The following is a 23,181-nucleotide window of genomic DNA, read 5'->3' as shown; positions in this document are numbered from 1 at the left end:
GGCTCCGCCGCCTGGGTTCACTCTGTTTTCCGGCCTCAGCCTCCCGAGTAGCTGGGACTACAGGCACCCGCCACCTCGCCCGGCTAATTTTTTGTATTTTTAGTAGAGACGGGGTTTCACTGTGTTAGCCAGGATGGTCTCGATCTCTTGACCTTGTGATCTGCCCGCCTCGGCCTCCCAAAGTGCTGGGATTACAGATGTAAGCCACTGCACCTGGCGCAGATTCACTCTTGACAAGGTCACCAGGAATACCCCGCGCACAGTACAACGGGCACTTCCATGTCCTCGTGGGATGGGTCTTCCCAGCTGCACTTGACGCAGCTGACCCAGGGCGCTCCCCTCCCTCCCCTCCTGGGGCACGCTCATGGCTTTCCCATCTCCTCCTTCTGACCCTCCTGCCTCCTCCCTCTGACCATCCTGCCTCCTTCCTCTGACCCAGGGCGCTCTCCTCCCTCCTCTCCTGGAACACGCTCATGGCTTTCCCTCTTCCTCCCTGGCCGCCTCTTCTCAGTCTTCATTTCTGACTTTTCCTCTTTCTGTTCTCTGAATGTTGGCTTTCAGCATGGCTCGGCCCTGGGTCCCCCTCTAGCTACACTCTCATGGGATGATCTCATCTGTGGCCAAGGTTTTTAACATAATCTAGAAGCTGAGACTCCGGTATTGCATCTCTGGTCTTGCTGTCAACTCACATGTCCGTGGCCTGCTGGATACCCCTGTTCTGTCTCTTGGGCATTCCACACTTAGTGTTTCCTGAATCAGACTGTCCAGGGCCTTCCACACTGGTTTGCTCCCAGTCTCCCTTGGAGCCGGCACTGGTGGACCCTTCCACCTGGTGCCTGGCTGCCAAGCTTGATTCCCTCCTCCTCCTCCCTAAACCCTCCCCTCCACAGACCTCACTTTTTTCATCCTCACATTGCCACCCTAGGCCAGGCCACCATCAGCTCCTGCCTGGACACTGTGACAGCCTCCTAAGTGATCGACAGCCCCCATTTTTCACGCTGCTGCCATTGAGATCTTTCTAGAATAAAAATCAAATCAAGCCAGTCCTTTGTTCCCTATTGCTCTTCAGGTGAAGCTAACCTCCTTAACTCGGTTTACACAGCCCCTCCCAGCCAGCCCCTCCCTGCCTCTCCCACCTCCAGTGCCACCCCCAGACCTCAAGTGATCCGCCCACCTCAGCCTCTCAAAGTGCTGGGTGGTGGCTCACACCTGGCCTCGCCCTCCTCCTCCCTTCCCCTTCCCCTTGTCCTCCTCCTCCTCCTCCTCTTCCTCCTCCTCCTACTGCTACTGCTCCTTCTTCCTCCTCCTCCTTCTTCTATGAGTGGTCAGTTATTCCAATGATAGATTACAGAATTGACTTCTGCCTTTCACAAATTAAATCATAATCCATCTCCTGAAGTTTGAACACAGACTTGCCTAATTTTGTTTCATTTATATTATTGTTATCACTACAGTTATTTGGGGTGGCCTGAGGTCACGGCTGGAGCTGGAGTGTGGCTGTGACCTCCTCTTGACATCTTTCTGCACCACTATTAATGGTATCCCAAGTGCTGGGCACAGAGGAGGAGATAGATCAATATTTGATGAATAAATGGCTGGGCGTGGTGGCTCACGCCTGTAATCCCAGAACTTTGGGAGGCTGAGGCAGGTGAATCACCTGAGGTCAGGAGTTCAAGACCAGCCTGGCCAACACAGTGAAACCCCATCTCTACTAAAAATGCAAAAATTAGGCCAGGCGGGGTGGCTCACACGTGTAATCCCAACACTTTAGGAGGCTGAGGTGGGCAGGTCACCTGAGGTCAGGAGTTCGAGACCAGCCTGACTTAACATGGAGAAATCCCATCTCCACTAAAAATACAAAATTAGCCAGGCGTGGTGGCACACGCCTGTAATCCCAGCTACTTGGGAGGCTGAGGCAGGAGAATCGCTTGAACCTGGGAGGCGGAGGTTGCTGTAAGCCGAGATTGCGCCATTGCACTCCAGCCTGGGCAACAAGAGCAAAACTCTGTCTCAAAAAAAAAAAAAAAAAAAAAAATTTAGCTGGGCATGGTAGGGCATGCCTGTAGTCCCAGCTACTTGGGAGGTTGAGACAGGAGAATTGCTTGAACCCAGGAGGCAGAGGTTGCAGTGAGCCAAGATCGCGCCATTGCACTCCAGCCTGGGCAACGAGAGCAAAACTCAGTCTCAAAAAAAAAAAAAAAAAAAGACTTTGATGAATAAATGAATGAACGAATGAAATCACTCTCAAACCAGAGCTTCGAGTTTCATGTTATTGGCCTCAAGTGGTTAATTTTGTCAGCATACACAAGACTCTCAGTCTCCAAATCGTGGAACTATAGGATGGCAGGATGGGAGAATCCCTGGACCACCCAGGGCCCAACCTCCAAATTTATCAGTTGAGCCAGCTGAGCCATTGCTCACCCAGTTGTCCCAGGCTGCCTGCAGGATGGAAGAACGTGGAGGAGGAAGGGTGTGCAGGGGCCAGGTCTTACCTGGACTTGTTGATTTTATTCTCAATATGATGAGAAGTCCCAGGAGACTTTAACATAATCCCTGATCTTATTTTATTTTATTTTGTTTTTTTAAAGATCATTGCAATCCCTGCAAAACCAGATTCAGGACTGGAGAGAGAAAATAAGGTATGGACTGGGGAGTCAACACACATTTGTGCCTCTTTAATGGCAAGGCCTAGGAGCACATGCCTGGGGTCAGCTTGCCACCGTGTGGCCAAACCTAAGGACTGCACATCTCCCATCTTGCTTTCCCAGGGCTCCATGTACTTGTGGAGACAGGATTTGGACCCAGGTCTCTCCTCCCACCAAAGTCCAGGGTCTACAGGTCCGAGTTCAAGTCCCGGTTCCTGCACTCCCAGCCATATGACCAAAGAGGATTCAGGTTCTGTGTCCAACTCATGGGGACAGCAACACACTCATCTCTACAGTGAAGACCCAGTAAGAAATGGCAGCTGTAGGCCGGGTGCAGTGGCTCACGCCTGTAATCTCAGCACTTTGGGAGGCCGAGGTGGGTGAATCACAAGGTCAGGAGATCAAGACCATCCTGGCTAACACGGTGAAACCCCGTCTCTACTAAAAATACAAAAAATTAGCCGGGCGTGGTGGTGGGCACCTGCAACCCCAGCTACTTGGGAGGCTGAGGCAGGAGAATGGCGTGAACCCAGGGGGTGGAGGTTGCAGTGAGCCGAGATCGCACCACTGCACTCCAGCCTGGTGACAGAGTGAGACTCTGTCTCCAAAAAAAAAAAAAAAAAGGCCAGGTGCAATGGCTCAAGCCTGTAATTCCAGCACTTTGGGAGGCCAAGGTGGGCAGGTTGCCTGAGCTCAGGAGTTTGCGACCGGCCTGGGCAATATGGTGAAACCCCGCTTCCAAAAAAAAAAAAAAATTAGCTGAGCGTGGCGGCGTGTGCCTCAAGTCCCAGCTACTCAAGAGGCTGAGGCAGGGGAATTGCTTGAACCCGGGAGGCAGAGATTGCAGTGAGCCAAGATCGCACCACTGCACTCCAGTCTGGGTGACCGAGTGAGACTCCAAACAAACAAACAACAAACAAACAAACAAACAAAAATAGGGGCTGAGTACAGTGGCTCACACTTGTAATCCCAGCACTTTGGGAGAGGATTGCTTGAGGCCAGGAGTTTGAGACCAGTCTGGGCATCATGGTGAGACCTCCACCTCTATTTAAAAAAAAAAAAACTATAATAAATAAGTAAATGTCTAACCACCTTATCTTAGGGAGGAAGAAACTGAGGCTCAGAGAAAAGAAGGTAGAAAGCAAGATTTCTCGGGCCGGGCACGGTGGCTCACGCCTGTAATCCCAGCACTCTGGGAGGCCAAGGCAGGCAGATCACTGGTCGGGAGTTTGAGACCAGCCTGACCAACATGGAGAAGCCCCACGTCAACTAAAAACACAAAATTAGCTGGGCATAGTGGTGCATGCCTGTAGTCCCAGCTACTTGGGAGGCTGTGGCAGGAGAATCACTTGAACCCAAGGGGCGGAGGTTGTGGTGAGCTGAAATTGTGCCATTGTACTCCAGCCTGGGCAACAAGAGCGAAACCCCGTCTCAAAAAAATAGTAATAATAGAAGAAAGAAATCAAGACTTCTCAAGGCTCTGTTCAAAATGCAGGACTTCCACTCCCCAGGTCAGCAGCGAGCCCAAGGCTCTAGCTCCAGCGGAAGGCTGGACAGTGTTGGGGCTGGAGGTGCCAGGCAGACACCCCAGAATGAGATTCAGCAATGGCCAGTGAGGACAGAAGCCATGGCGCTTTGGAAGCCCAGCTCCTTCTTCCTGCTGATCAACAGGCATCCAGAGAGCCTGTGAGCGGGGCTGTGTGCTCCAGACCATGTCCCAGGTGTACAGAATTTCAGGCATTTAGTGAAGATCTTGCCCAACACTTTTTTGCTTTACAGGAGAGGAAGCTGAGATCCTGAAAGAGGTGGGGCCCGGCCCGGGGTCACTCAGCAATTTTCAGTAGCTGCTCCCTACTGGAGAACTGTGTGTCTGAGGTCGCGGCCATCTGTCCAAAGAGCTTCTTCTGACTAAAGAGCTCATTTTCATAGGGTGACCACAGAGGTATGTATTTTATAACCTTACCTCATTTCATCATTCCAGCAGCCTTGCAGGGAGGTTTATTTCCATTTTGCAAATGAGGACTCTGAGGCTCAGGGAGGTGATGTGACATGCGCAAGGCTGGGAGGAGGGGTGAGGACTTGCCCTGTCTCCACTGGCCTCCAGACCCTGCACTCACAGCTGGTCCCATGTGGCATTGCAAGAACCTTTGAGCTTCTCAGGAGGGTTAATAAAGGGTGTGAGAAAGGACAGAGCTTTAGGAGGGCCGACTTCAGAGTTTACTTCTCTGTGTTCTAGAGAGAACCAACGACCCTCACGCATTGCTTTTTGGCAAAGGAAATGAAGGATTCAGGACAGTGGGCACTGGGCACCCACGGGGTTTATTCAAGCAGCCGAAGCTCCTGCTTCAGAACCTTGGCACGGTTAGGGCCCAAATAAGGGTCTTTTCCGTCTCTCTTTGAACACAGCCTTGCCTAATTTTGTTTCGTTTATATTATTGTTACAACTACAGTTATTTGGTGTGGCCACCCCCAACCCACAGCTGCTCCCACCCCTCCCTGCCGTGGAAACGGAGGAGGGAAGGCCCAGTGGCTCCAGTGTGAGGGGAAGAGACCTGACTGCACCTGGGCTGTGTCTTCTCCATCCACAGTACACCCGTGGGAAGAGGAGTCGGGGCATCCCTTACTGGAAATACCCCAGCCCTGAAGGATGCTGGCAACACCCACCATTCAATTCAGAGCAAAAAGTCCACTCCAGGAGCCCCTGAGAGCGTCAAAAAGAACAAGGTGGGTGGGTTGGGGGGAAACATTGCCGAGAGGCTACCTAGGCCTGGATCCCCAGCAGATGCAGGTCCACAAACCCACTCCGACCACCAGCCGGCCCTCCCGAGTGTCTGACTGCGGGACTACCTGGCATCCAGTCCCTGCGCCCCAGCCCCTGTGGACACTCCCTCAGGAGCATTTCTAACTAGGCCTGGGCATGTGAAACAAGAGGAATCCTTTCGCAGAAGGCAGGCTGGACCTGGGAAAACAGTGCTCCATGGATGGAGAAGTGAGGGGATAAAGGATGATGAACGTAGCTGTTTTCTTTCCAGTCCACATTGTCTCTAGGTTCTTTGGAACCAGGAGTCATCTTTTATCTCCCACAGTAACTCATGTCTGCCTTAGATTTATTTCCAACCCCTCAAGTCCAGTTGAAGATCTTTGTAGGATCTACACATTCATACTTTAGTTACTGACACCCCACAACCTATAAACCATAACAAAATGCACCTTCTGCACACATCTGAAAGGTTTCCTTTTGTTTTGTTTTGTTTTGTTTGAGACAGAATCTTGCTCCATTGCCCAGGCTGGAGTGCAATGGCGTGATCTCAGCTCACTGCAACCTGTGCCTCCCAGGTTCAAGCGATTTTCCCCCCTCAGCCTCCCAAGTAGCTAGGATTACAGGTGCACCACCATGCCCAGCTAATTTTTGTATTTTTAGTAGAGACGGGGTTTCACTATGTTGGCCAGGCTGGTGTCGAACTCCTGACTTCAGGTGATCCGCCCGCCTCGGCCTCCCAAAGTGCTTGGATTACAAGCGTGAGCACTGCGCCCAGCCAACATTTTCTTTGCGGTAAAATGTTTTAAAATGTATAACTGAGTTTTGCCAGCTGCATATAGTTCAATTTGTTCTTGTGATTCAAACTTTATTATGTTTTTATGTAAAGCTCTATCAAGAATCCAAAAACATTCTATACATTTGGAAGTTTAAAGACAAGCCTCTAAATAAGTCACGATCAAAGAGGAAATCATGATGTAAATGGGAAAATACCTAGAACTGAAGGACAATGAAAGCCCTACCTGGTTAAATGTGTGGGAGGCAGGTAAGGTTGTACCTAAGAGAAAATATGTGGCCTTAAATAAACGCACACATATGATCAGGAAGAAAGACTAAAAAATAATGAGTTAAAGGTTCAACTCAACAAATTAGAAAAGGACACCAGAGCAAACCCAAAGAAAATGAAAGAGAATGATAAAAATAATAGTAGAAATTAATTAGAATGCACTCAGAGTATCAACAAAACCAGAAGTTGGCTCTTTGAAAATAAAGACAAATAACTAAGACTCTGATGATATTATTTATGGAAAAAAAGAAAATGTATACATTTTATGAATGAAAACAGAAGCACTACAGACATGGTAGAGATTAAAAAATAAAAGGACAAGCCAAAGACACTGGCACATGCCTCTAATCCCAGCTACTTGGGAGGCTGAGGCAGGAGGATCACTTGAGACTAGGAGTTTGAGGCTGCAGTGAGCTGTGATCATGCCACTGCACTCCAGTGTGGGCGACAGAGGGCGACCCTGTCTCTGAAACGTAAATACATAGAGATAAGAGAACACTTTGAAGCAGCTATATACCAATGAATTTGAAAATTTAGAAGAAAATGACAATTTTCTGGGAAAAACCTACCAAAATCACTTTTGAGGACTGCAGTACACCTGCATTCATTATATTGAGTCAGTAGTTTCACATGCAGCCAATAGACTCTACAAAACCTCTGTGATTTTGCAAGAAGGTCCTAGCAAATAAAAAACAGATAATCCTTATAACGTTCCAGAGAATAAAAAATGAGGGAAAACTCCCTGTGCTAGTCTGTTTTCACACTACTATAAAGAACTTCTCTGTCCGGGCGCAGTGGCTCACGCCTGTAATCCTAACACTTTGGGAGGCTGAGGTGAGCAGATCACCTGAGGTCGGGAGTTTGAGACCAGCCTGACCAACATGGAGAAAACCTGTCTGTACTAAAAATACAAAATTAGCCAGACATGGTGGCGCATGCCTGTAATCCCAGCTACTCAGGAGGCTAAGGCAGGAGAATCACTTGAACCCAGGAGGTGGAGATTGCAGTGAGCCAAGATCACGCCATTGCACTCCAGCCTGGGCAACAGAGCGAAATTCCGTCTCAAAAAAAACCAAAAAACAAACAAACAAAAAAACTTCCCTGAGACTGGGTAATTTACAAAGGAAAGAGATTTAATTGACTCACAGTTCCACATGGCTTGGGAGGCCTCAGGAAACTTACAATCGTGGCAGAAGGGGAAGCAGACACATCCTACATGGCAGAAGGCGAGAGAAAGCGTGTGTGAAGGAGCAACCGTCAAACACTTAGAAAACCATCAGATCTCCTGCGAACAGCATGGGGGAAGCCACAGCCATGATCCAATTTCCCCCTCCTCTGACACGTGGGGATTACAAGTCTTTCCCTTCACATGTGGGGATTACAATTTGAGATGAGATTTGGATGGGGACACAAAGTCAAACCATTTCACTCCTCATCTCCTTGGTTTTTCTTTTGAGACTGAGTGTCACTCTGTCACCCAGGCTGGAGTGCAGTGGCGTGATCTAGGCTCACTGCAACCTCTGCCTTCTGGGGTCAAGCAATTCTCCTGCTTTAGTCTCCCAAGTAGCTGGGATTACAGGCGTATGCCACCACATCTGGCTAATTTTTGTATTTGTAGTAGAGATGGGGCTTCACCATGTTGGTAAGGCTGGTCTCCAACTTCTGGGCTCATGTGACCCACCCACCTTAGCTTCCCAAAGTGCTGGGATTATAGGTGTGAGCCACCTCACCCAGCCCCCATCTCATTTAGTGAGGCTAGATTCAGCTTAGTACAATATCAGAGAGGAGAGAAACAAACACCATGGCCAATATTGCTTAGGAACACAGTTCAAAAATACTACATAAAGAATCATTAAGCCAAATGGAACTAAATATGGAGAACATATATTTTGTGTGCCCTCTGTGGAAGTCCCTGGGACAGGGTGGGGCAGCAACCTGGCAGGGAGCTGGTGCTCATATTGTCAGGGTGTCTGGGAGATCCAGTGGCCCAGTAGTTCAGGAGATTTGCTGCACACAGGGTGATGGAGAAAATGAGTCAATATATGGAGGATTTCTGGGATCCAAGTTTCTTACTTTTTTTTTTTTTTTTTTAAGAGACAGAGTCTCACTCTGTTGCCCAGGCTAGAGTGTAGTGGCACAATCTCAGCTCACTGCAAGCTCTGACTCCCGAGTTCACGCCATTCTCCTGTCTCAGCCTCCTGAGTTGCTGGGACTACAGGTGCCCGCCACCATTCCCAGCTAATTTTTTTTTTTTTTTTTGGTATTTTTAGTAGAGATGGGGTTTCACCGTGTTAGCTGGTCTTGATCTCCTGACCTTGTGATCTCCCCGCCTCACCCTCCCAAAGTGCTGGGATTACAGGCATGAGCCACCACGCCTGGCGCAAGTTTCTTATTTTCAGAGAGAAAAAAAAGTCCAATTATGGAAGGAGGAAATGCTAGAATGAATCCTGGGGAGTTTTTTGGAATGGGAATAATTAATATGAATGTTTTTCCATATAAATATATAAAACAATCAATGTAAATGTGTACACACTCACACCCACACCCCAGTAGTCACGAGCACACATAGTAGTCAGATCTGTGTTTCTAAACACCATCTTCCACTAAACGAAACCAGACCTTCGGGAGGTCAAGGCGGGATAATCCCTTGAAGCTAGAAATTTGAGACCAGCCTGAGCAACATGGCACGACTCCATCTCTACAAGAAATTTGTTAAATTAGCTGGGTGTGGTGGTGTGTGCCTGGAGTCCTAGCTACTCAGGAGGCTTATGGGGGAGGATTAACTTGAGTCCTGGAGTTTGAGGCTGCAGTGAGCTACAATTGTGTCACTGCAGTCCAGACTGAGCACAGTGAGACTTTGTCTCTAAAAAGAATAAACTGCCTAAACAAAGATGATCCTTCAGGCTGGGTAGAGACTTCAGGTGACTGCAGCCCTAATCTGCTCCTGGATTTGCGATCCGTGGAAACTCTGTGAGACAATACATATTTATTGTTTTAAGCCGCCAAATTGGCCGGGCACGGTGGCTCATGCCTATAATCCCAGCACTTTGGGAGGCCGAGGCGGGTGGATCACGATGTCAGGGGTTCCAGACCAGCCTGACCAACATGGTGAAACCCCGTCTCTACTAAAAATACGAAAAAAATTAGCTGGGCGTGGTGGCAGGTGCCTGTAATCTCAGCTACTCAGGAGGCTGAGGCAGGAGAATTGCTTGAACCTGGGAGGTGGAGGTTGCAGTGAGCCGAGATCGCGCCACTGCACTCCAGCCTGGGCGACAGAGCAAGACTCTGTCTCAAAAAAAAAAAAAAAAAAAAAAAAGCCACTAAGTTTTGGGTAATTTGTTTACACAATAGATAACTAATGTGCGTGGAAATACAAGTGACCAAGGAATTGCTTATTGCTTTTTGTATGATCTTCATCTCTCCCACTGCTCATTCCCCATCATCCCCTGACTTTGGCCATCTGCACCCCAGTTGCCCTCAAGCAAGGTCAGGCTCCACTGTCTAAGCTGGGCTTGTACTGTCGGGGTTCCCTTGCTGACGGCTCTCCCCATGAGACTCTGGTTTTCCCCAAGACAGACCTTCCCCCTCCTTTTCCTTTATGTGCTGAGCAGCAGGGTCCCTAGTGTTGGGCAAAGACCCTGGCAGACCGTGGGCAGTTAGGAATTGTCAGTGGGAGGAGTTATAGCCAGTCATAATTGAGGACCCAGTGATGGTTGGATTTATGATGACTGCCAGGCACCATGCTGAATTCTGCAAACCCTACATTCTAGACCAGGGGTTCTCAAAGTGCACTCCCCACCCAAGCAGCATCAGTATCCCAAAATTCCTGGGCCTCACCCCAGACCTACTGAATCAGAAACTCTAAGGGTTGATCCTAGCAATCCATGGTTTAACAATTTCTCTGGGTGGTTCTGGTCCACATTTACATTTGAGAGCCACCGTTCTAGAGTTTGAGAAGACAATGAATTAGAGCAATTGGGTCAATTCCCAGCAGAGAGAAGCAAGAATCTTTTCTGAGGCCCACACTGAATTCCAGCTCTTTCCTGGGCTGATGTCACCATTGTCCTTCACTGGGTGGGTCCACATTTCCAGTCGCCCACCTGGGGAGCTGGTGCAGCAGAGAATGTGCTTAAGGCTCAAATCCCAGCTTTTTTCCTGTTTTAAATCTTGGCTTTATTTACTTTTATTTCTCCAAGTGGGACTTCATGTGACTTATGGGGTAGCTTTTTTTTTTTTTTTTTGAGACAAGAGTCTTGCTCTGTCCCCCAGGCTGGAGTGCAGTGGCGTAATCTCACCTCACTGCAAGCTCCGCCTCCTGGGTTCAAGCCATTCTCCTGCCTCAGCCTCCCGAGTAGCTGGGACTACAGGCGCCCACCAGCACACCTGACTAATTTTTTTGTATTTTTAGTAGAGACAGGGTTTCACCATGTTAGCCAGGATGGTCTCGATCTCCTGACCTCATGATCTGCCTTCGTTGGCCTCCCAAAGTGCTGAGATTACAGGCGTGAGCCACTGCGCCCGGCCTGAATAAGTAAATTAAAAAAAAAAAGAGGCCGGGCATGGTGGCTCATGCCTGTAATCCCGGCACTTTGGGAGGCATAGGCAAGTGGATCACGAGGTCAGGAGTTCAAGATCAGCCTGGCCGAGATGGTGAAACCCCGTCTCTACTAAAAATACAAAAAATTAGCTGGGCGTGGTGATGGGCGCCTGTAATCCCAGCTACTTGGGAGGCTCAGGCAGAGAATTGCTTGAACCCAGAAGCTGGAGGTTGCAGTCAGCCGAGAGAGCGCGACTGCACTCCAGCCTGGCGACAGAGGGAGAGACTCTGTCTAAAAAAAAAAAAAAAAAAAAAAAAGAACCAGGTGTGGTGGCTCACGCCTGTAATCCCAGTACTTGGGAGTCCGAGGTGAGTGGATCACCTGAGGTCAGAAGTTCGAGACCAGCCTGGTCAACATGGTGAAACTCTGTCTCTACTAATAATACAAAAATTAGCCGGGCATGGTAGTTCACACCTGTAATCCCAGCTACTCGGGAGGCTGAGGCAGGAGAATCACTTGGACCCAGGACGTGGAGGTCACAATGAGCCGAGATCATGCCATTGCACTCCAGCCTGGGCGACATAGAGAGACTCTGCCTCAAAAAATTAAATAAATAAATAAATATCTAGAGACAGGGCTCCGTGTGTGTGTGTGTGTGTGTGTGTGTGTGTGTGAGATAGAAGGAGGGAGGGACATGGGCCAGGCACGATGGCTTACTCCTGTAATCCCAGCACTTTGGGAGGCCAAGGCAGGTGGATCACCTGAGGTCAGGAGTTCAAGATCAGCCTGGCCAACATGGTGAAACCCTGTCTCTACTAAAAAATTAGCTGAGTGTGGTAGCGTGTGCCTGTAATCGCAGCTACTCGGGAGGCTGGGCAGGAGAATCACTTGAACCTGGGAAGCAGAGGTTGCAGTGTGTGAGATGGGGCCATTGCACTCCAGCCTGGGCGACAGAGCATGGCTCTGTCTAAAAAAAAAAAAAAAAAAAAAAAAAAAGAGTTGGGGCAGGACAGAGAGAGGCAAGCTGCTTTATAGAATTCCCTTTCTCTGTTAGGTCTTTGGAACTCATTTTTCATTTTATTTTATTTACTTATTTATTTATTTATTTATTTTTGAGATGGAGTCTTGCTCTTGTTGCTTAGGCTGGAGTACAATGAGGCGATCTCAGCTCACTGCAACCTCCACCTCCCGGGTTCAAGTGATTCTCCTGCTCCAGCCTCTGGAGTGGCTGGGATTACAGACGTGTGCTGCCACCCCCGGCTAATTTTTTTGTATTTTTTGTAGAGATGGGGTTTCACCATGTTGGCCAGGCTGGTCTCAAACTCCTGACCTCAGGTGATTCACCCACCTCAGCCTCCCAAAGTGCAGGGATTACAGGTGTGAGCCACTGCGCCCGGCTGGTCTTTACAGCTTATTTTCCAGCCCATCACAAAGTCCACTCCTCCTCACCACCCCATGAACTTTCTCGTTGTTCTTGCTCCTGTCTAGAGTGCCATTCCTGTCTTTCTCCTTCTCCTAGAAGTTTTATGCAATCCATAGAACAATGCAGAAGTGACGGGGGGTTGGGGGAGGGTTAGGAGGAGGAGGAGGAGGAGGAGGAGGAAGGGAGAATGAACTGCTCCCAGCTCTCTGGCATATATCCTGCCCCTTGCTTCTTGCTCATGAAAAACATTTTATAGCATATTTACAGCTGCTTAGATGCAGATGCATTGTATCCATGGAAATAATCCTTGCAGGATGTACAATTTGTTGTGTAAATTAAGGAATAAATGTCAGAAGGATGAATTATGTGCCCAGTGACATATAGCAACGGCATGGCTGAGATTAGCCTGGTTATCCCAATCACTCCTGCTCTTTCCCAAGAAAATGAGTGAGGAATGTGCCCCAGCTCCTCCATGCCTAACCTCCGTGCTGAGATGTGCTGAGCACCTACAATGTGCCAGGCACTGCGCTGAGCTCTTTATACAATTAGATCGCATTGTTTCACCACAACATTGCAAGGCAGTTACTGTATCATCCTGATTCTATAAATGGAAACAGTAAAGCTCAGAGAGATACTTAAATAACTCAACCATTGTTACCCAGCCTGGGTGTGGCAGGGAAGGGATCTGAACCCAGGTAACCTAGCTTCAGAGACTGTGGGCTTCACCACTGCTTTCTATTGGCAACCTCCAGATAGTTCCTTTCTCTTTAATATTTAGTATATTCGTTTCTATTGCTGCTTCAACAAATAAGCACAAACAACACAGATTTATTCTCTTACATTTCTAGAAGGCAGAGGTTTAAAATGGATTGGTGGGACCGGGCGCGGTGGCTCACGCCTGTAATCCCAGCACTTTGGGAGGCTGAGGCGGGCAGATCACGAGGTCAGGAGATGGAGACCATCCTGGCCAACATGGTGAAACCCAGTCTCTACTAAAATAAAAAACTTAGCTAGGCATGGTGACACACGCCTGTAGTCCCAGCTACTCGGGAGGCTGAGGCAGGGGGAATCGCTTGAACCTAGGAGGCGGAGGTTGCAGTGAGCTGAGATCACGCCACTGAACTCCAGCTTAGCAACAGAGTAAGATTCCATCTCAGAAGCAAAAAAAAAAAAAAAAAAAGGATGGGTGGGACTATATTCCTTCTGGGGGTTTTAGAGGAGGATCCATTTCCTTGCCATTTCCAGCTTTTTTTTTTTTTTTTTTTTTTTTTGTTATCTTTAGTAGAGACGGGGTTTCACTGTGTTAGCCAGGATGGTCTTAATCTCCTGACCTCGTGATCCGCCCGCCTCAGCCTCCCAAAGTGCTGGGATTACAGGCGTGAGCCACCACGCCCCACCCCATTTCCAGCTTTTAAAAGCCGCCTGCATTCCTTGGCTCCTGGTGGTCACCTCCATCTTTCCAGACATCAATCCAGCCTCTGCTTCCATCTTCACCTCTCCTCCTCTGACTCAGACCCTCCTGCCTCTCCGTTCTGGAAGGCCCCCTGTGATTACACTGGGCCTGCCCAGATAATCTGGGATAATCTTTCTATCTCAAGATCCTTAATTTACTCCTATCTGTGAGATCCCTTCGCCATGTTGGGTAATATATCCATAGGTTACAGGGATTTGGATGTGGACAGCTTTTGGGGGCTATTATGGGTTCTACCACATTTGGCTGTTTCTATTTTGTAGACTAATAACAAAAAACATTTTTCAATGCCTTCATAGCCTTTAATTCTATGCGCTTAATTCCACCTGAAAAACCTGTCAATCGAGCAAAACTAGGTTATTTGGACTCCCTGCAGTAAAGGAGAACACCACGTCACCAGATTCAAATTAGAGAAATTAGGGAATGGCATTTATGGGTTTTTAGGGCCCTGGCTGGGTGATTTTAAAGCAAGTCTTGCAAGGCAGGAAACTGGTTGGGACTGGGGAGTTTCTGACATAAGAGCTTTGGAATGGTGGCCCAGGAAGACAGGGTTTCCAAGTCACATCTGATGCATAATCTTATCTTCCAGAGCAGGTATTTTTTTGGAGCAAGAAGTGAAGTGACTTTTGCCTGTCTTGATATTGCTTAACCCAAGGATTATGTTGGTTTTAGTCCTTGCTAATTACAATAATAGTATTTTTTTGAGACTGAGTCTCACTCTGTCACCACGCTGGAGTGCAGTGGTGCGATCTCGGCTCACTGCAACCTCCGACTCCCTGGTTCAAGTGATTCTCCTGCCTCAGCCTCCCAAGTAGCTAGGATTACAGGCACATGCCACCATGCCCAGCTAATTTTTTGTATTTTTAGTAGAGACGGGGTTTCACCATGTTGGCCAGGATGGTCTTGATCTCCTGACCTTGTGATGCACCCGCTTCGGCCTACCAAAATGCTGGGATTACAAGCATGAGCCACCGTGCCCGGCCATAATTTCCATTTTTTAGAGTACCTCCTACTGGCCAGGCAATTTTGAATACATTTTGACAATTAAAACAACCCTACAAGGCAGGTATTTCAACTTAATCTCAGTATGGCACAATCACTCCCCTCTTGGATTTTGGAGTCAAAAAGTCTTGGATAAAAATCCTGGCTCCTCCACCTACTTGCCAGGTGAATAGGCAGGTAAGTTCTCTGGGTGAGTCTCCATGTCTTCATCTGTAAAATCAGGATAATGATTACCACTTCGAGTGTGTAGGAGTGTGCACACTGTGTGCCCGCATGAGTAAGGGGACCATGCTTCCCTGTCATTGTTTTTGTTTTGTTTTGCTTTAAGACAGTGTCTTGCTCTATCGCCAGGCTGGAGTGCAGTGGCGCAATCTCAGCTCACTGCAACCTCTGCCTCTCAGGTTCAAGCGATTCTCCTGCCTTAGCCTGTCTGGTAGCTGGGATTACAGGTACATGCCACCATGCCAAGTTAATTTTTCATTTTTATTTTTTTTGAGACAGAGTTTTGCACTGTTGCCAGGTTGGAGTGCAGTGGTGCGAACTTGGCTCACTGCAACCTCGGCCTCCCGAGTTCAAGTGATTCTCCTGCCTCAGCCTCCCGAGTAGTTGGGACTACAGGCACACGCCACCACATCCAGCTAATTTTTGTATTTTTAGTAGGGATGGGGTTTCACCATATTGGCCAGGATGGTCTCGATCTCTTGACCTCATGATCTGCCTGCCTCAGCCCCCCAAAGTGCTGAGATTACAGGCATGAGCCACTGCACCAGGCCAATTTATTTATTTATTTTTGTATCTTTAGTAGAGATGGGGTTTCACCATGTTGGCCAGGCTAGTCTTGAACTCCCGGGCTCAAGTGATCCACCTGCCTCAGCCTCCCAAATTGCTGGGATTACAGATGTGACCGAGTGCACCTGGCCCCCTGTCATTGTTATCATTGTTAGTAGTGTCCTTTTTTTTTTTTTTTTTTTGAGACAGAATCTTGCTCTGTCGCTTAGGCTGGAGTACAGTGGTGCAATCTCGGTTTACTGCAACCTCTGCCACCCAGGGTTCAAGCGATTCTCCTGCCTCAGCCCCCCGAGTAGCTAGGATAACAGACGCATGCCACCACACCCGGCTAATTTTTGTATTTTTAGTAGAGATGGGGTTTCATCATCTTGGCCAGGCTGGTCTTGAACTCCTGACCTCGTGATCCAACCCCCTTGGTCTCCCAAAGTGCTGGGATCACAGGCGGGAACCACCACGCCCGGCCATGTCCTTTTATTATTCTCAAAAGAGTCCTTCCTTAGATGATGAATTATATGGGCATGGTTCCAGTATGGTGACGCTATGCTTATTACTTTTACTCAATAGGTGAAAGGGGATGGATCACAGAGCTTAGGTGACATGCTTAGGGCTGCACGGCTAATTGGGAAGAATTCTCCAAGTTAAAGCCGCAGAGCAGACCAGGTGCTATCCTTCTGCCTGGAACAACTCAACACAATGCCAGACTTTGTAACTATATATTTGTGTGATTTGTTTCAATTTTGATATTTTTAACTGAGACAGAATCTTGCTCTGTTGCCTAGGCTGGAGTGCAGCAGTGTGATCGGTTCCCTGCAGCCTCAACCTCCTAGGCTCAAGCAATCCTACTCCTCAAGCCTCCCAAGTAATTGGAACTACAGGCATGCACCACCATGCCCAACTAATTTTTGTATTTTTTATAGAGACAGGGTTTTACCATGTTGCTTAGGCTGGTCTCAACTCCTGACCTCAAGCAATCCACCCACCTTAGGGTCCCAAAGTGCTGTGATCATAGGGTTAAGCCAACGTGCCCGGCCCATTTATGTTACTTTTGAATTAAACCTGTCTTCCACCAGGCTCAGTGGCTCACGCCTGCAATCTCAGCACTTTGGGAGGCTGAGGTGGGCGTATCACTTGAGGTCAGGAGTTCAAGACCAGCTTGGCCAACATGTTGAAACCCCATCTCTACTAAAACAAAAATTAGCTGGGCACGGTGGCATGCGCCTGTAATCCCAGCTACTTGGGAGGCTGAGGCAGGAGAATCACTTGAATCTGGGAGGCAGAGGTTGCAGTGAGCTGAGATTGTGCCATTGCACTCCAGCCTAGGTGACAGAGTAAGACTCTGTCTCAGGAAAAAAAAAAAAAAAAAGCAAAACAAACACACAAACACAAAACTTGTCTTTTGTATTAGATCAGGAGCCCCACAAGGATCCGCAAAAGGTGTGCTTCGTTCGTGACTGTACAGTGGTGCCAGCATCAGTGGGGAGTGCATGGTGTGTCCTCACAGAGGTTTGTGACCCACGTGGAAATGCCTGGCATGCTCCCAGGTAAGTGTTCTAGAAAGGGAGAAACAATACCCATGGCTGCTTTTCCCGAGACACAGCCCTAGAGGCCTCAGAGGCTGTCTCACTCCAGCCAGCAGGAGTTTACTCCCTCCACTGTGCCTTCATCATGACCTGCCTGCAGGGACTCTGCTCCCTGTACATACTCAAGAATTGGTGACAGCAGGGCGTGGTGGCTCACGCCTGTAATCCCAGCACTTTGGGAGGCCCAGGCAGGTGGATCATGAGGTCAAGAGATTGAGACCATCCTGGCCAACATGGTGAAACCCCGTCTCTACTAAAAATACAAAAATTAGCTGGGCGTGGTGGCGTGTGCCTGTAGTCCCAGCTACTCAGGAGGCTGAGGCAGGAGAATTGCTTGAACCTGGGAGGCAGAAGTTGCAGTGAGGCATCACGCCACTGCACTCCAGCCTGGTGACAGAGCAAGACTCTGTTTCAAAAAAAAAAAATTGGTGAGAAAGAGATCATTCATCATTGTCACTGTATTTGATAAGCATCCATCTCCCACAGCTAGGCAGACACAAGAGGTGGGAGAAATTCTGGCCACGCACTGGGCGCTCTCAGGTATGGTTTATATGCCTGGCTAGGGCCTGGCTCCAAATGTCCCCCAGCAAACAGGTTTTTTTTGTTGTTGTTGTTGTTGTTGTTTTTTTGTAATTACCATACTTGGGGCTTGGCCCTCACAAGATTATCTCCCTTGAATTAGATAGGATTTTTTTGGACATGATGAAACAGTGCCTCCTCTTAACAGTTACTATATTATAATGCTTTGCCTTGGTCTTTACTCCAGGCGTCTCCTAGTTCCAGGAGGAAATTAACCCACACATATTTATGTATTAAGATGAAGGTAATATATGGTCCTGGTATTAAAACTTCAATCGGCCTGGCGCGGTGGCTCACGCCTATAATCCCAGCACTTTGGGAGGCCGAGGCGGGCGGATCATGAGGTCAGGAGATCGAGACCATCCTGGCTAACACGGTGTAACCCCATCTCTACTAAAAATACAAAAAATTAGCCGGGCGAGGTGGCAGGCACCTGTAGTCCCAGCTACGCGGGAGGCTGAGGCAGGAGAATGGCGTGAACCCCGGGGGGCGGAGCCTGCAGTGAGCCGAGATCGCGCCACTGCACTCCAGCCTGGGTGAAAGAGCGAGACTCCGTCTCAAAAAAAAAAAAAAAAAAAAACTTCAATCACTATAGAAGAGTTTTTAACAAGATTTAAAATCTGTACAGACCCCATGACTCAGCAGTTTGAACTCCAGGAACCTCATCTTTAAAAACATGCAACCAGCAGGTGTGTAGAGGATACTTCTTTTATCTCTCTTTGTAAAAGCAGGAAAAACTGGAATAACCTAAGGGTCTGTTGAGGAGAGAGGGGTTGCTGACTTACACATCAGGGTCTATCCATACAATGGAATGCCTCTCAGGTGTCAAAAATAAGGAGGCTGAGCTGAAGATGGTATCAAGGATTTGGCATTAGAGAACAAAGCAAACGTTAGCATTATGTATGCTTGCACAGAGATACTCATATAACTGCCTAGACAAGGGCCTAGAAATGCAAAGTACTTAAATCTGTTACCTCTTTGGCATTTAAAAAAGATTGTATTTAGATAATATTGAGGTCATTTTAGAAAACACACACTTACTGCATTAAAACAAGCAAAAGTTGAACAAAAAGGTAGTAACATTAAGCAGGTTACAATTCCATTGTAAGTAAATGCTGGTGTTAATAGCTCAAGTGCTTCCTTGGTCACATTAAGATTGTTTTTCCAGAGCTCGGCAACAGGAGAAATAATTTAAAATTTCATTCCAACATCCCCCTGCCAAAAAATAGCCTGAAAATTCAGCCTCAGCTCTGGTCTGAATCCGGTGACAGGACTGACTACCGGGAGATCTCTCAGCCTCTGCGCTGCTGACTTTGGGGTCTGAGTCAGTCTTGGTGCTGGGAGGCTGTCCTGTGCATTGCAGGGTGGGTATACAGAAGCTTCCTTGGCCTCTACCCATTAGATACCTGCATCACCCCCTCCCAGTTCTGACGACCAAAAATGTCTCCAGACCCAGATGTCCCCTGAAGTGCAAATTGCCCACCCCATCCCCACCCGTGGTTGAGAATCACTGGAGTAGGATGATCGACGTCAGGGTTTCCTGGGATCCACCTGGTTGGTGTCTCATGAACTGGGAAAATTACTAACTGCGCCCCCTTTTCTTCTGTGATAAACCATATGGTTACTCTGGCTCCGGCTCCTTTTTCCCTAGAAAAATGTACCCGTGCTTGTGGCATCATAATCCCCATGTCTGTCATTCTCGTCAACACTTCTCGTGGTTTTTGTCACGCGCGTCTGTGTGAAGAGACCACCAAACACGCTTTGTGTGAGCAATAAAACTTTTTAATCACCTGGGTGCAGGCAGGCTGAGTCTTGTATGCGTGCAGGTCACACAGGGGATAAGATGGCTTAGCTTGGGCTCAGAGGCCTGACAGTTTTGGTCGTAGCCATCTTCGTGGATGCATGATATACCCTTTTGAAACTTTTTCCAGAACTTTTTTTCCTTTTCTTTTTTTTTTTTCTGGAGACAGACTCTTGCTCTGTCACCCAGGCTAGAGTGCAGTGGCACAGTCTTGGCTCACTGCAACCTCCGCCTCCTGCGTTCAAACCATTCTCCTGCCTCAGCCTCCCGAGTAGCTGGGATTGCTGGCACGCACCACCACGCCCAGCTAATTTTTGTAGATTTTGTAGAGACAGGGTTTCGCCATGTTGCCCAGGCTTGTCTCGAACTTCTGGGATCAAGCAATCCTCCCGCCTTGGCCTCCCAAAGTGCTGGGATTATAGGCGAGAACCACTGCGCCCGGCCTTCTTGTCTTAGATTTGTTTTACTTAAAAAAAAGCCCTGTGGCTTACCTTTATATGAAGTTCAAAAGAAGGACATTTTATCACTCCTGTACTTAAGTCACTACTGAAGCATGTTTGGGTGAGGAAACTCTATGAACTTGGTTTCTAAGAAGGCCTTCCAGCCACAGGCACGCTACACAATGTGGGGCCACTTATTTTGCAAATCAGTAAGACTTCAAAATTTAAAAAATAATAGTATAAGAATGAAGATGGACCGGGCGTGATGGCTCATGCCTGTAATCCCAGCACTTTGGGAGGCTGAGGTGGGTGGATCACCTGAGGTCAGGACTTCAACACCAGCCTGGCCACCATAGTGAAACCCTGTTTCTATTAAAAATACGAAAAGAGAATTGCTCGAACCTGGGAGGCAGAGGTTGCAGTGGGTAGAGATTGTGCCACTGCACTCCAGTCTGGGCAACAGAGTGAGTCTCCGTCTCAAAAAAATAAATAAAAATAAATTTTAAAAATAAAAAATAAAATTAGGATGAATTGCTGGGGGGATGGAGAAATCAATTTCTATTTTTGGTCCTTCTGCCCTGTTTTTGTTTGTCTTCTGGGCCATGCAGATGTCTTGTTTTTATAATTAAAAAACTAGGCAGGGTGCAGTGGCCCACACCTGGAATCCCAGCACTTAGGGAGGCTGAGGCAGGAGGATTGCTTGAGCACAGGAATTCAAGACCAGCCTGGGCAACAGAGCCAGATCTCATCTCTACAAAAAATTTTTAAAATTAGCCAGGTGTGGTAATGCACACCTATGGTCCCAGCTACTGGGAGGCTGAGGCAGGAGAATTGCTTGAGTCTGGGAGATCGAGGCTGCAGTGAGCTGTGATCCCAGCACGGCCCTTTAGCCTGGGTGACAAAGAGAGACCCTGTCTCAAAACAAAAAGAAAAACAAAACAAGTTATTTTATTCTACATAAGTCCAAATACATTAGCACAGGCACTGAAGAGCAGCAGAAATTGCACCTAAATCTCCTTCTCCCCATGTACATATCCAACCCCACCCCTTGTTCTCATTTGTGCTCAGCTGGGGTCAAGGTCTCACCATCAGAGCTGGCTTCCGAAAGGGCTCCTTTCCCTACAGGTTTCCCCCACTGGGCTTTACCTCCAGATGCCCAGGACATGGGACATCATGCAAAGACCTAGCACATGGTGAGCATTTAGTAAATATTTACAGAATTATTCACAGTATTTATTGAGCACCTACTGCTTATTCATATCAGTTGTGATCTGCCACGCACTGCTGAGCACTGGCAGAAAGAGAAGACCCTGAGCATCTTAAATTCAAGGCAGTTGCCAGCTGGAGCTCCCATCTGAATTTCCTGGAGGAAGGCAGACCCCATTGTGACTTTCTTTCTTTTTTTTTGTTCTTGAGGCTAAGTCTCACTCTGTCTCCCAGGCTGGAGTGCAATGGCGCGATCTCAGCTCACTGCAACTGCCACCTCCCAGGTTCAACAATTCTCCTGCCTCAGCCTCCAGAGTAGCTGGGACTACAGGCGTGCGCCACCAGGCCTGGCCAATTTTTGTATTTTTAGTAGAGACGGGGTTTAGCCATGTTGGCCAGGCTGGTTTCGAACTCCTGACCTCAGGTGATTCACCAGCCCCAGCCTCCCAAAGTGGTGGGATTACAGCCATAAGCCACTGCGCCTGGCCTCTTCTTCTTTTTTTTTTTTTTCTTTTTTTTGAGACCAAGTCTCAGTCTGTTGCCCAGGCTGGAGTGCAGTGGCACGATCTTGGCTCACTGCAGCCTCCACCTTCTGAGTTCAAGCGATTCTCTTGCATTGGCCTCTTGAGTAGCTGGGACTACAGATGCCTGCCACCACGCCCAGCTAATTTTTGTATTTTTAGTAGAAACGAAGTTTTGCCACGTTGGCCAGGCTGGTCTTGAACTCCTGACCTCAAGTGATCCACCTGCCTCGGCCTCCTAAAGTGCTGAGATTACAGGCATGAGCCACTGTGCCCATCCCCCACCGGGACTTCCTAATTCAGAGTTCTAGAGTGGGACCCTGTAATTTGCGTCTCTTTTTAAAATTATTTTTTGTTATTTCCTTCCCTGCCCACCCCCCCCCCACCCCCCCCCAACCCCCCACCCACCCAGCTTTTCCTGACTGGGGAAGAACCGGGGACAGAAGGCCCGATTTGCATTTCTACTATTTTCCCAGGAGATGTTGACGGTGCAACAAAGAGAACCACTCAAAGAGAACCCCTCTGTGAGAACCAATGTTCTAGAGTTTAGGAAGACCATCAATTGGGGCAAGTGAGCCAATTCCCAGAAGGAATGGGGAAGGACTTTTTCTGAGGCATAATCTGAATTTCCTGGGCTGATGTTGCCCTTTGTTATTTCCACAGGGAATCTGCATTTTCAATCACTCACCTGGGGAGCCGCCAGATTCTGGCCACTCTGCTTTTTTCCCTCACTGTGGGTTCTTCAGAGCCCCATGGTTTAGACACAACAGTGGATTCTCTTGTGCCCCAATTACCACATGCGTCATGGGGAGAAGAGCTTGAGCCCCCCAGAGGGTCAGGTCCAGGTGAGAATTCAGGGTGACACTGTAGGGAATTTAGCTAGGTGGGCGCTGTGTACCCCATCACTGCCTGCTCCTTTCACAGTTTTGCATTTGTGTGTTGTAGAGCTACGTGTCTCAACCTAGAGGGATCTCTAGGATGTATCCTTGGATGGAAAAATCTAGGTACTAGAATCTAGGCCGGGGGCGGTAGCTCATGCCTGTAATCCCAGCACTTTGGGAGGCCGAGGCGGGTGGATCACGAGGTCAGGAGATCGAGACCATCCTGGCTAACACAGTGAAACCCCATCTCTACTAAAAATACAAAAATTAGCCGGGCACAGTGGCATGCACTCGTAGTCCCAGCTACTCGGGAGGCTGAGCCAGGAGAATCGCTTGTATCCGGGAGGCGGAGGTTGCAGTGAGCCGAGATTGCACCACTGCACTCCAGCCTGGGTGACAGAGTGAGACTCCTCCATCTCACACACACACAAAAAATTAGCCGGGTGTGGTGGTGGGTGCCTGTAATCCCAGCTACTACTCA

General features: G+C 48.3%; 1 long non-coding RNA gene across 1 annotated transcript; it reads left to right on the top strand.

The window, feature by feature from the left end:
* The first annotated feature begins 2,589 nt into the window (after positions 1-2,589).
* Positions 2,590-22,306, top strand: LOC129474885 (uncharacterized). The gene is made up of 6 exons (XR_008654663.2): positions 2,590-2,639; positions 2,769-2,976; positions 4,425-4,587; positions 5,234-5,369; positions 21,218-21,285; positions 22,232-22,306. It is a non-coding gene; the product is annotated as an uncharacterized lncRNA (long non-coding RNA).
* The last annotated feature ends 875 nt before the right edge of the window (positions 22,307-23,181 follow it).

Source organism: Symphalangus syndactylus, chromosome 24 (assembly GCF_028878055.3).
Source record: "Symphalangus syndactylus isolate Jambi chromosome 24, NHGRI_mSymSyn1-v2.1_pri, whole genome shotgun sequence".
Taxonomy (NCBI): Eukaryota; Metazoa; Chordata; class Mammalia; order Primates; family Hylobatidae; genus Symphalangus; species Symphalangus syndactylus.
Note: the sequence above shows the minus strand (reverse complement) of the source record. Positions and strands in the feature narration are given on the sequence as shown.